We start from the raw sequence: 13,833 nt of genomic DNA, 5'->3' as shown, positions 1-13,833 counted from the left end.
AATATACAACCTGAAATGAAATATCTGTAATGATACTGCATCATCAGTAAAGTGAATCCACCAGATATCCTATACATTGCAGTGAACAATTTCAAATCTCATCTCCCTACAGCACTCAAAGTGAAATGAAGCTTAATAGAACAAATCCTGATTTTTCACATTTATTGTTATTAAAGAATGGAGCAAAGTAGTGCCAAGGGGAATAAAAGAATAAATCTATGGCTATTCAGTTGTGAAGAAAGTAAATTAATAAAACTAATCTCATTTCTTTTGTACATGCTTTCAGTTTATGCCCTGGAGAACAATTCCCTTTACAGGAAAGAAGGGTGGGGAATGGACAAAATAGCCTATTGCTATATCTTGTCTGAGTACTGTTGACAAACTGTGTGTTATCAGCAGCTATTAGGCTGCCATAAGTTTTGTTTGAGAGGTACTTTTATGTATCTTCAACTAAGTCTCTTGGACATTTATTTTCTCCATAGATTTTCCATAATATTTGATGGAAACTTTTGCAATTCCATTGTATTGTGAAGCAAGGTTTAAATCCTGGAAGGAAGACAATGTTCATGATGTAACAGGGGTCGTGTAAGACAGACCATTTTGTTAAAGTAATCTTCATAACACATTATGTTTCAGATTCATGTGAAATATTAAGTCTATCTTAAGCTTTTCTGGACATGTGTTAACACCACTGTGTTTCAAAAAAAACCCTTTATGCATTTTGACAAACTGAATCATCTCAAGGTGGTCTTCTGCCACAAATCTAATTCTTCATTCCAGTAACCATTTGAGTGATGCCTGGTCAGATATTACGGATTTCTCTTAATTGATATCTTTAGACAGAACTGATCTGTTCTAAGGGGTACGATTAAATGGTAAAGGAAAGGAACAGGTTTTTGGTAGAAGTTTGAAACTTGATACAGGCATCCACAGAACTGATCCAGATGTGAGTTACATCCATAGCCTTTCTAGAAAAAGAAAAGACATCCTCAGGATGTCATGCAGGAAAAATTAAGAACTTTCCCATTTAGTAGATGCAACACATCTTCCTCAAAAAGCTTAGCTGTCCAACTTTATCTTTTCTCATCTCATTTTACAGAGAAAGAAGAGGCCAATAATTTTGAGTTATCACAATCTTTTTTTCAGAAAGACAATCAGTTCTCTGCATCTGATAGGAGAGCTCTGGAGAATAATGAAATGTCTGATTCTTAACTATATTACTCAACATTTGAGCTAGGTAGGATGTATTTTGTAATTTCAGTAACTTTATTTGCAGCAAAGAACATAAATTCTGACTATATTTTCTTAGAATATTTATGGTCAAAAAAAAAATCAATTTTTTTTCACTTATGGTGGAGAAAATTCTGAGCTGGGTTGTAAGACAACCAGATCAAATTCCTATTCTGCTTTAGTATCTTGTTATATACTAGAACTGGGTTGTAAGCAGGTTCATGTTTTCATTTAGCTGGAAAGACTCCCAAATGAAGAAACTGATAAAATTGAAGAAGTCCTTAAGGCATGACTGTTCATTTCAATAACTTTTCTTTAAAGAAAAGGTTTTCTACTACTGTCTTTAGATTGAGGTATGAAATTTGCCTGGGTCCATGTTACTGTTAGGATTATCCATTCTAAAATTCAATTGAAAATCTTTTTACGTTTGACCTCTGAAGAAGAAATAACATTTCTGTCTCCTCAGAAGAGATTAAAAAAGGCAACCAGGAATCTATACAAACTATTCCATTCAATTCTCATCCTCTCAGTATTCCTTCATACAATTTCATGCAACATTTACACATTTCTTGAACACTCCATTCACCTACCTGACAAAGTGATTCTTACATAATTAATTGATTAGTTAAAGAATAAATCAAACATCGTGAAATGTTTTTTATATTTGCGTATCTATACATATATATACATGTGCACTTACACATGCATATATGTATGCACATGTATGTACTTTATATATATTTGAGTGTGTGTACATACACAGGCAAAGGAACATCTTTTAATTTTGTTAAAGATTTTAATTCTAGACTATTAACTTTCTATGTGTTACACTAAAAGTGTATTTTGAAATATTGTTAATTTCTATATTCTATACACTGATCTAAACCAATACAGGAAACATACCTCCATGAGCACTCACCATCTATGTTCAAATGACTCTTACATTCTACAAATACAGGTTTTGTAGTAAAAAATATTACGAGCCAACTTAAGAGTACCTACCATGTAGAACACCTTGATCTCAGCACAACAATATCAAAATCTGCCTGGAACAGGAAAGAAACAAAAACCCCAAAAATGTTCTAAACTATCTTCATTGCTAAGATGAATTAGAAAGGTAGTAACAGCATAGGTATCTGAGGTCCAAACGATTGATTAATTTAAACTGAAGATCAAATGTATGTTAATTATCTATATTCAAAGGACAGAAACATATATAAAGAATTGGTATGATTTGTTTCCAGGAATGAATTATACCAACAACATGCTTTAGTCAGAGTACATGAATACATTCTGTGTGCAAATGGTTTCTAAACTTACCTACTCTTTAGGAAGAATAAGTATCAGTAATCTATCTAGGAACAACAGTGGAAAGGCTATGATGATCATGAGATGAATGGTTGATGAGGAAACATCATCCACCTTAAAGAGAGAAAAATTAAGCAAATCTTTATATGCATATGTATAAAGTGGTTCAGTCTAATTTTCTCCCTGTAAACGTATAAAATACAAAAAGAAGAAAAGCAAGCAAATAACCCCATCTCGACTTTTGGCAAAGGTAGCTGGCTAACAACTGAGTATTACTGAGAATCCGTTTTGATATACAGTGGAGGTATAAACAAAAACTACACCAATGAAGAGAATTATATTAATTCCACAATATTTAGCTTGACTTTCAGTCAAGGCCTTAAGCCTCAGTCACATCCAGGCATACACACTGGGAAACGAGAGATGCTTTTCCACTGATAAAGGAGAAGCACAATAATAAAAGGCCATCAGTATACTGAATAAAATAGTCTTTACAAATCAATGGCCAGCTTTTTTTTCTCTACAGATACGGTATATGCTTTCTAACAGAAAACCTTTATCTATGTGCTATGGACAATATTATAAATATATGCTAGAGGTCTTCATGTCCAAGAGGTCTAAAAATACTTCTTTTTTTTCTATTAAAATGTTCTTTCTTTTTTGCCTTTAAAAATGACTATGAGTAACATGATCAATTAAGCAATTTTGTACAGTTCCTTTTTTCTTTCATTAATTTGCAATTTTACTTTTGTTGTTTGTGCTTCCTGAGCTGAACATATAATCTTCCTTGTAATACACAAATAAGAGAGTGATCCAGAGAGAAAGCAAACCAATTTAAGACACTTTTATCATTTATGTATGGAATTTGCCACTATAACCTGAATTTCTAAAAAGCATCTTTCATTTATTAACAACTCATTATAATACAAAAATACTTTTCTCCCAGGCTTTTATCTAACCCCGCTGGTCAATTCACTTATACCTTATATTAGTTGTCTGTAATTAGCTAAGTGGATACACTTAATAAATAAGCTTTTGCAAAAAAAAAAATCCTCCCCCCCCCCCCCCTCCAAAAAAACCCAACCAAACAAAATCCAAACCCAAAGAGACAAGATAAGGGGAACAACACTTGAGTTAAATAGATAACTTTATATACATTGCTAGCTGCTATATATTGGGAAGGAAACTGATTGGGAAGCTATTGGGAGACACAAATTGAAAATGTGCTGCAGCAATAATTTATATTACTAACTAAAGTGGCATAAAAAATATATATTCAGACTGTATTACTTAAATAAAAGGGTAAAAGCTTCAGCTCTGCAGCACACTGCATTAAAATACAACCTCCTTATGAAATTACCATGAAATTGAGTTGAAGCACATGCAGAACTAAACAGATTGCTTGGAAAGCTTTCAGCTACAAATCTGTTCTATTTTTCAGGCCTGCTGAAATCTCAACTGATTTCAAGGAAACTAGTTTCAATTATTTGCTCTGCTGTTGAAGCACACCATATCAAAGACTACAGAGTGTGTATCTGCAAGAGTTACTGTTGACTGGTGAAACACAGGGTATCATTTCTCAGGGCAAAAATGGGAAAAAGGAAAGAAGCAGAATATAGACCAGCCAAAGCACAAGTTTTAACAGAGGAGAGTAAACTTTGAAAAGATTCATCAATAGTGAAATAGTGCAGTGAAATGGATGTAGACCTCACACAAATATCATTAACATTTTCTTAATGTACTCTAAGCCTTTCCTTTTTAAGATAGAGAGGTTGAATAGAGTCGATTTTTCTTTTACTTCTTCCTAAAAAAAAAAAAAAAAAAAATAAAAATGTAACAGGGGGATTGTAGCCATCACAAGAGTTAGTCCACACACTTTCTTCTCCTGAATCCTAACTATATATGTAAATTGGGCTTCAACATACAAAATGTATTTGGAATCCACAAAGACTGAAGCTACCAACCATTTCCTGATCATATTTAACTTGTAAATGAATATTGGGGCCATATACATTTTGGGTACAGTGCATATTTCTTCTATCCAGCAGAACTTTTTTCTGAGACAGCCAGGAGAATTATTTTTTTAAAAAACCTGTACTTACCTGTATATAGCATTGCTGTGATAGGGTCACCAGGTGGTGCTATTACACACAGTCTTACACCTCGCTTAATGCGTACAATTTTTAGCTTTAGAAAAAAATAATAATTAGGAATTCTTATGTATTTTTTTTAAAAAAATATTTATAGTTAGCAAATATAAGTGAGTTTTGCACTTATTGCTACGTTTCCTAAAGCTAATTCCAGTCTTGAAATAACTGCTCTATGACAGCCAAACACTCGGGATGACTTCTTTTTTTTTGGTTTTTTTTTGGAGGAAGTGGGGCGTCAGGGAAAGCTTTTCCCACCTATTCATTGTGATCACATCAATTCTATCATTGCTAAACAGCTGTATATAAAACAAATATAACTATTTCCAGACTTTGCATTGAGATTTCATCTTACAGAAGAAAACATTTTCCATCACTTCAGAAGCTACCACCACTCAGCAGAAGGATAGTCACCTAGTTCACCATAAAGAATCATTAAAAGGGATATTTGACTGAATGACAGATCACATTTTTATTAACTGTTGACTACTTGCATTGGAACTATTCTTCTCCTAAAACTGCTTTCCATTTTGAACACTACAGGTTTCTTGCAATATGCATATCTAGACTCTTAAAATAAAAATCTGTCTAAAAATGAAGGCTTATACATTATCTACAATCTTAAAAAATGAATAGCTTAGACACTTAGAAATATGTGTGTCAGCAAAGTGAGACAAACGGGAACACAAATTGACACCAGTTACACTCATAAAAAATAATGTCTGTCTACAGTTTATATTTACTTCACAATAGATTCTATGACAATGAGTTGAAAATGATGGTCATATCAGTATGAGTAAAATCCCACACGGTTTGGTATGGAACACTGGGTGTGAAAACTGCCAATAAAATAACCCTAATTTATATATGTTTCATAGAAAATTAACATCTATCAAGTTTCCAAACTAATATAAAAGCACAGAGCAGTAGTATTTAGTAGTGCTAAAGCAAAATTCTGAGCAGAGCTTTTGGTTTGTTATTCAAGTGTCCCAGTGAAAGAAATAGAGAAGAGAAAAGGTACCTGCTACATTTTTGTAATTCACAGTTGGTACGCACAGATTCCAGCTAACTGTCCATGCCTCCAACATGCTGCTTAATATCTTTCTTCTGCTGAGCAACAATTCAATAGCCTGCATGATATACAATCACTTTAATAGGGACTATTTGTAGCTTCCCTGTCTTATTCTTAGCATCATTCCTTCATTTATGCCTGATGAAAAGATAAATATTTAAAGGATATTTTCATAGAACCACTGTTACAGATTTGCTAATAAGTTAAGATTGATTGACTTTATTTGATTGATTATGTGATTTTATAAAATCAATCACGTAATAGAAATATAGAAGGATAAGAAATATATTTTAATGAAACTTCTATAGTAAAAGCTGCTATAAAAATCTTCTGTACAGCCCCATACTAAGGCCGGAGGTATTGGTCAGAATCACCTAGTAGGAATGTTTAGAACTTAGATAACAGACTTAAGATTCGAGATGATTGTTTATATGTAACCTAGGAGAATGCTCTAAAATGTCAAAATGCGAATTAATGTGAACTGGGGAGAGTCGAGTGAAGCAACCCATAGTTGCCGGCCAAGAAACAGTTACCTTAAGTGAAAGGTAATTCTGGCAGGGGGAGATCGAGACCACCGACTCATATACCACCTATCCAAGTCGTACCCCAGAACCATTTCCAGACCTTTCTAAGCTTTACTGCGCAGAATCGGATATGGGAGGAGAGTATGTTAATGATTTATGGAAAATATTATGATTATGCATGAATACTTAATGAATATTTTTGAATGAGTTCTATATAAGGTGTATGATTTTGAACCATGGTGTGCATTGATCGTGAGAGGACTCACTCACGCACCCGGCCGTTAATAAAGAAGTGTCTGCTTATCTACCATCACATTGGTGTCGATAAGTTCTTCATTCCGAGATTTCGGTAACACCACTACTGTTAAAGTAAAACTTTTCCCTGTAGTGTTTCTACAGGAAAGTAGACCTGTCAGACCACCAAGATCCAGACTTGAAGCCTTTTCAGTTCAGCAAAAAATGGTATTTCTTTACTGATCAATAAATGGCAGTCTGCAATCATCAGAACACAAAATGAGTGTCTGGATTAGCAGCTATGTTATGAAAATCCAGATATCAATCCATTTTGACAGACTATTATTTTTTTTTTTTAAAGCAAATTAATTCAACTCTGTGATCCTTTGATATACATAGTCCATTAAAGACATTTCCCCTTCTATTTCCTAAATCTATGTTTATAGAATGAATTTCATACTGAGGAACCAAATATGGTGTGTAGACAGACTTATAATAATAATTATACCAAGCACCGAAAATTTTACCATCTGGATAGGAAAGAACAATTTCAATAGAACTTCACTTTATGTGAACCAGTATCAGAGAAAGCACAGAGACAGAAGAGAATGAATTAATTAATTTCTAAGTCTTAACACATGGTGAATGACCTTGTATTTGCCAAAAATATTTTTCTAACCTGTTCTTAAAGACTTCCAGTAATGGCATTCCAAAATGTAAAGGTAAATTGTTTACTTTTCTGACTGCTAGAATGCTTTCCTCTAATGTGATCTTAATCTTTGTTACTATTGGTATCCATCTACTTCCTTTCTCACCTGGGACACAGGTAACTGCTTTTATGTTCATATCTTTGGTCCAGTAACTGTTTATGTACATTATTCCAGATAGCATAAAGTGTGATGGCTACTTCTTTAGCTTAGAACTATAGTGGCATTTTGAATAGTTTAATGTATAATCAGTGAGAATCTGGCAAGGGGTTTTGCTTTAGTCTTTGAGAAATACTAATTTACCCCTATCCAAATCAGAACTGTAGCTTGATGGCTCTGTAATGATTCCCTTTAAAATTTTAAACATTTTTTAGTAACAAACCCTTGAGAAAGGTTTACTGATCAGCTTGTAAGTCTTCTCAGTTTATAAGTCTTCTGCTGAAAATCTCGGTGAATCATGGAGATCTCCTGTGCATCTATCTACCAGGTACCAAACCGAGTAAGCATTTCATAATTTAAGCTCACAAGAGGTTCTGGGGAAAAACATGTTTTATCATGCATTTTGGAGCAATTCCATACAGGGAATGTAAGGCAATTTTTAAAGAGTTTTATTTTTGTCACATCGTTCTGCCAAGAAGGAAAGTAAGTTTCATAAAACTCTGGGGTTTTTTATTATTTATTTTTATTTTATTCTATTTTCTTATTATTTATTTTGGTGACAATAACAGAAAATAAGCTTCATAGGATACACTTTTTTTTCTTATTATTATTCTTTTGGCAACAATAGGAGAAGAAATGGAAGAAGCATCACCCCATTTCCATTTGTTTCATAGCCAATACGCTTAGTATATAGTAATTCTTACTCATCAGGACAATTGAAATGGAATTATGTGTTGCTACAAGAAATTAGTCAGCATTGTCTAAAGAAAAAACTCTATTTTTCAAAAGAAATTTCCACTTTAGTGCTTACCTTTTCCATTACCATTTCTTTCATTTATCCTCCATTAAGAACAGTCAATATCCCACGGAATGTGCAGTTTCAAAAAAAAAAAAAAAACCAACCCATAACTACTGTATGAATAAACTAATCCGTAAAGGAGGCAGAATCACAGTAATGATAGAAGCTTTCAGTACAGACCACCTAAGTGGAAAGTACAGATCTTCAAGAAAGCAGTCACGAAGAATAATCACAGCAACAACATTTTATCCAGCTTCTTTTGTATTATTACAAACAACTTTCTCTGTATATCATAGCATGTAAATGTAAAAAAATCTTAATTGTATGTTAAAGCAAAAACATGGAACTATGCATTGAAATCCAGTGGAAAAATAAATTACTTATAAAAAGATTTTGAAGTTGAAAGGTAAAAATACTGGCATAAGTGGATTTTACAGGGACAAAAAAGATCCTCAGATAAAAGCCTGAAGTTAGTAAAATCATTGGGAGGTTCACCACGAACTCTGTTAAAGTGAGAATTTAAACCAATTTGAGTTCCTTCCCACTGTGCAAAACATAGGGCTTTAACTTAAATAAAAATGTGCTAATTAACTAAAGTAAGTAGTGGATATAACTTTTAATTACTTACAAGAATTTGGGAAATATTATTTCTCTTCCACTAGACGAATATAAGAATACTAAAATACAAGACATTTTTTTTACCTAAGTTTCCAAAATCAACCAGGGAGTTTCCACCATAGTTCATAGTGAACTGTGCTGCTTACTGGGGGCTTGTATCATGGATTCCACAAAGACTACTAAGACTCCTGCAGTCCACTATTATCTACTGCTGTTTCATATGTGCACCAGTGAGACAGCCAGGAGCAGTCTGAAGAGTATCAAGAAGGATTACAGAACCCTGGGAGTAGTGGTACGGTACTCTGGAATGCAGGTAGTTTATGAATAAGTCCTCCCGGACAAAGGGAAAAAAGATTGAAAGGGCCAGTCAAATCTGGCAAATCAACAAATGGCTGTGGGACTGGTGCCACAGACAGGGGTTTGGCAACTCAGACCATGGGACACACTTTAAGAAACCTGGTCTACTGGGGTCCACGTGACAAGAAGGCAAAGAGCATCTTTGATCACAGGCTTGCCAAGCTGGTGAAGAGGGCTTTAAACTGAATTTTCTGGGGGAGGGGAACCCTGAATCCATCCTGCTGATACCAGTTTGATGCCCGTGCCAGAAAGAGATGCCCAGAGCACGGAGGGGGATCACAGGTCAGCAGGAGAGCACCTGAAGAGCAGCACACAGGAACTCCAGATTCATCAGGGGCCCAACTCAAATGCTCCTATGCAAACACACACAGCATGGGGAATAAACAGGAAGAATTAGAGACACGTACACACCTGCAGGACTACAATCTTACTGGCTTCATGGACACATGGCAAGTTGGCTTCTATGACAGGAGCATTGGAATAGAGTTCTTTAGGAAGGACAGGCAGGGGAGACAAGGATGGGGTGGCACCCTCTGTGCCAAAGACCACCTGGAGAACATGGAGCTCCACCTGGATATGGATGAAGAGCCAGATGAGAGCTTATGGATCAGGATTAAAGGGAGGGCAGGGAGAGGTGACATTATCATGGGGCTCTGTTACAGGCCGCCCAACCAGGAAGACCCAGCAGATGAAATCTTTCATAGGCAGACAGCTGCAGCCTCACGTTCACAAGCCCTGGTCCTCATGGGGGGTTTCAGCCACCCCAGAATCCCTTGGAGGGAAAACACAGCAGGGTATGAGCAAACCAAGAGGTTCCTAGAACATACAGACAAGAACTTCCTTCTCCAACTGACAGAGGATCCAACAAGGAGAGGTGCTATGCTGGACTTCGATCTCACCGACAAGGAGGGGCAAGTGGGGAACGTGAAGCTCAAGGGCAGCCTTGGCTGCAGTGACCATGCACTGGTGTAGTTAAAGATCCTTAGGGCAGCAAAGTGGGCATACAACAAGCTCATTACCCTGGACTTCAGGAGAGCTGACTTTGGCCTCTTTAGGGATCTGCTTGGTAGACTAACATGGGATTGTCGTGGCTGGAAGCGGGACCCAAGACAGCTGGTTAATATCACCTCCTCCAAGCTCAGCAGTGATGCCTTCCAACAAACAGGAAGTCAGGCAAAAGCACCAGGAGGCCTGCATGGATGAATCATAAGGGTGAAAGCAAGGACAGGTATCCTGGGAGGAATACAGAGAAATTCTCCAGGCAGGCAAGGACCAGGTTAGGAAAGCTCAGGCCTTGATAGAATTAAAACTGGAAAGGGATGTGAAGGGCAGTTTCAGAAGGCAAAGGCAGCAACTAGGAGAATGAAGAACCACCTGTTACAGAGAACATCAGGTTCAAGAATATCTAAGGAACCTAAAGGTGCATAGTTACGCATCCACGGGTCCTGAACCAACTGTTACATGAAGTAACTAAAGCTGCAGTCTTATTTGAGAAGCTGTGGCAGTCTGCCAAATTTCCCACTGACTAGAAAAGGGGAATCATAACCCTCATTTTTAAAAAGGGTAATAATGACCCAGGAAACTACACGTTGGTCAGTAACACCTCTGTGCCTGGCAAGATGATGGAGCAGATACTCCTGGAAAATATGCTAAGGCACATCTAAAATAAGGTGATTGGTCACAGCCAACAAAATTCAGTGGCCTTCTGTGATGGTGTTATAGTGCTGACAGATGATGGAAGAGCAATTGGCGTCATATATCTGGATTTGTGCAAAGCTTTTGACACTGTCCTGCATGACATCCTGGTATCTAAAGTGGAGAGACATGGATTCAATGGGTGGACCACTGAGTGGATAAGGAATTGACTAGATGGTCACACTCAAAAAATTATGGTCAACAGCTCAATGTCCAAGTGGAGAGCAGTGATGAGTCGTGTTCCTCAGGGGTAAAGTACTGGGACCAGTGCTGCTTCAACATCTTTGTCAGTGACATAGATGGTGGCATTGAGTGCACCCTCAGTAGTTTTGCTGATGACACCAAGCTGTGCAGTGCAGTTGACATGCTGGAGGGAAGGGATGTCACCCAGAGGGACCTTGACAGGCTTTGGAGTTGGTCTGCAGTGAACCTCGTGGAGTTCAACAAAGCCAAGTGCAAGGTCCTGTAGGTCAGTTGGGACAACCCCCAGTATCTTGCCGTATAAAGGCAATACAGTATTCAAAAGGGTGCAGCAGATTAACTTTTAATAGTTAGACCAAAGAAAAAAATCAAACAGGCATTTGTTAAAAACAAAAAGGAATTACCTTCCTCCCCTCCCACTGCTGAAAATGGAATATGTTTTATTTTTCTTTGTTTGTTGGTTGTCTTTTTATATATATATATATATATGGTGAAAAGTACCCTGATATTTAAAACGCTGTTTAAGAAATAATTTCCATTTCATATATCCTTGGGATATAGGAAATACTCTGTAACTACAACTATGAAAAACTCAATTATTTTCTATTGATTCTGTGCGAGTGCAGGACAAGTGTAGTGACAGAATTCTTACTAGGCTGGTCTACATATACAGATAAACAGAAAAAATATTTCTTCTGTTTATATCTCTGAACAAGTTATCTCAGATTATTATTTCTGTGTCCATACAAACCAAAACTGTAACACTGGTGTATAATGAGTATTGGTCACTCAAGCTTGAATTTTACAGAAAGTGAAAGGGGTAAAATGTATTCTGAGAACTTGAAAAGCCAGCTGAATATAGCAGATATAAGAATACATGGAAAGGCTAAAAACACATCTGTGCCTGTGAAAAAAAAAGAAAACATTGAAATGGAAACTCGTATTGTAGAAGAATAGTTGGAAAATAAGATAAACAAACAATGATAGTAGCTTCAACATTACAATAAAATGTTGTTTTGTTCCAAAACATGATATAAAATTGGCACATATTAATGTATTTTTTATATTTATTACAGAAATGTAAGAAAATTGTGGAAAAATATATTAGGTCCCACACTTAGCTTGATTAGGCTTTTTTTAACATAATTCACAATTTTTCATGAGTTTGAATTAATTAATTATGCATGCAATGCATACCTGCATGCAGAAGACACTGTCTTTGAACATACACTGTGTATTTAAACAAAATCTTATCATGAAACAACATAGTGATGTTTATAGTTGTTCATGAATATGTTGCTTTCAATTTTTATTTGATTTCCTAGAAAAATATGGGATTGTCAATCTATAATCTAAGAAAGAGTAAATTATTTGACAAGATTGCAGAAACTGAGAGATGCACACATGCAAACTACTCTTTTAGCTGTAATATATATATATAATATAGATATATCATAATACGCTATATTAGAGTATTGCATTGTCATCAGATCTTTCTTGCAGTAAGAACATTTTTCCTTCCAGAATAACATCAGGTTAAAATTCATAATCAAATAATCTGAATGAAATAAATACATTTTAAAATCTTTTGATAGTCCATTATTTCACAAAAAAAAATCCCATAATAATTGTTTGGGATTCTCTAGAAATCTTGATTTCATTAAAATGTACTAAATACTCGCTTTGACTAATCTTTTACTGTTTTTTATAAAAAGTTATAGTGATAAATTATAGCAATCTTAAGTCAGCAAGTCTTGTAGATTTACTATGAAAATATACCAAAATCTCAAACTCAAGTTTTCAATGAAACCTGTTTAAATTAACAACTGTCTGTGTGAACAAAATATATTTTCAATGCATTGCAGTGAATATGTTCAAATATATCATGTTGTCAATTAAGTATATTGCAAATGCTTTTTAATACACATAAATATATTAATATATAAATATGTATAAATATATGAGTTTTAAAGATATATAAAATACAAGATACTATACTGCTTCTAGAAAATCTATAACTGCAAAACTACTGAGCAGTACTGCACAGACACAAACTTTGTATTTACCAAAGTGTTATTCATATAACCAGTTCTTTAAAATACTTTTAACAATTAGTAGGAAGTTGTGATACATATATGGGTGATAAACTTTGCACTTGCCAGTTAATTCTGGCTAATGGTTTCAGTCGCTAATGGGCAAATATTGCATTTGGGTTCCTAGGTGTCAAAGGTAACTTTGGGGGGAACAAAAGGAAGAACTTTACTGTGGAGACATGCTACCTGTAAAAGTCTTAGGATACGTGGATATGGTATCCCATAGAATCACTGTGTATTTTTGCAAAGGAGATGGAGAGCTAAGTAGAATTGTATTAGAAAAAGGCTAGTGAACTGACCAGGTGGTTTCCAGAGGGTCAGTCATGAGGTCTTACCTTTAAAAGTCATTTGGAATGGCTCAGATGTCCAGTCTTAAAAAGTTCATTTTGCTCTGCATTCCTGAAACTTTCCCATACAGTTTTGGCACTGGGAGGTAGTCTGAATAAATTATTAAAAAAAAAACAACAAAGCATATGATGGACATCTCACCCTAACACTTGGATCAATTCAGACTTCCTGACTTGTGATATTTGCATTTGTGATGTACTGCTCTCACTTTGTCAGATATGGTGATAAATTTATTTTTCAACCTGTGATGTCATCGCTTACAATAGCTTTCAACAAGGTTATGCCACAGTTCTGAAGTAACACACTGATGTGTCAGCAGACTATAGAAAACTCAGTGACTA

The sequence above is a fragment of the Falco naumanni genome, chromosome 2 (genome assembly GCF_017639655.2).
Source record: "Falco naumanni isolate bFalNau1 chromosome 2, bFalNau1.pat, whole genome shotgun sequence".
Classification (NCBI taxonomy): domain Eukaryota; kingdom Metazoa; phylum Chordata; class Aves; order Falconiformes; family Falconidae; genus Falco; species Falco naumanni.
Note: the sequence above shows the minus strand (reverse complement) of the source record.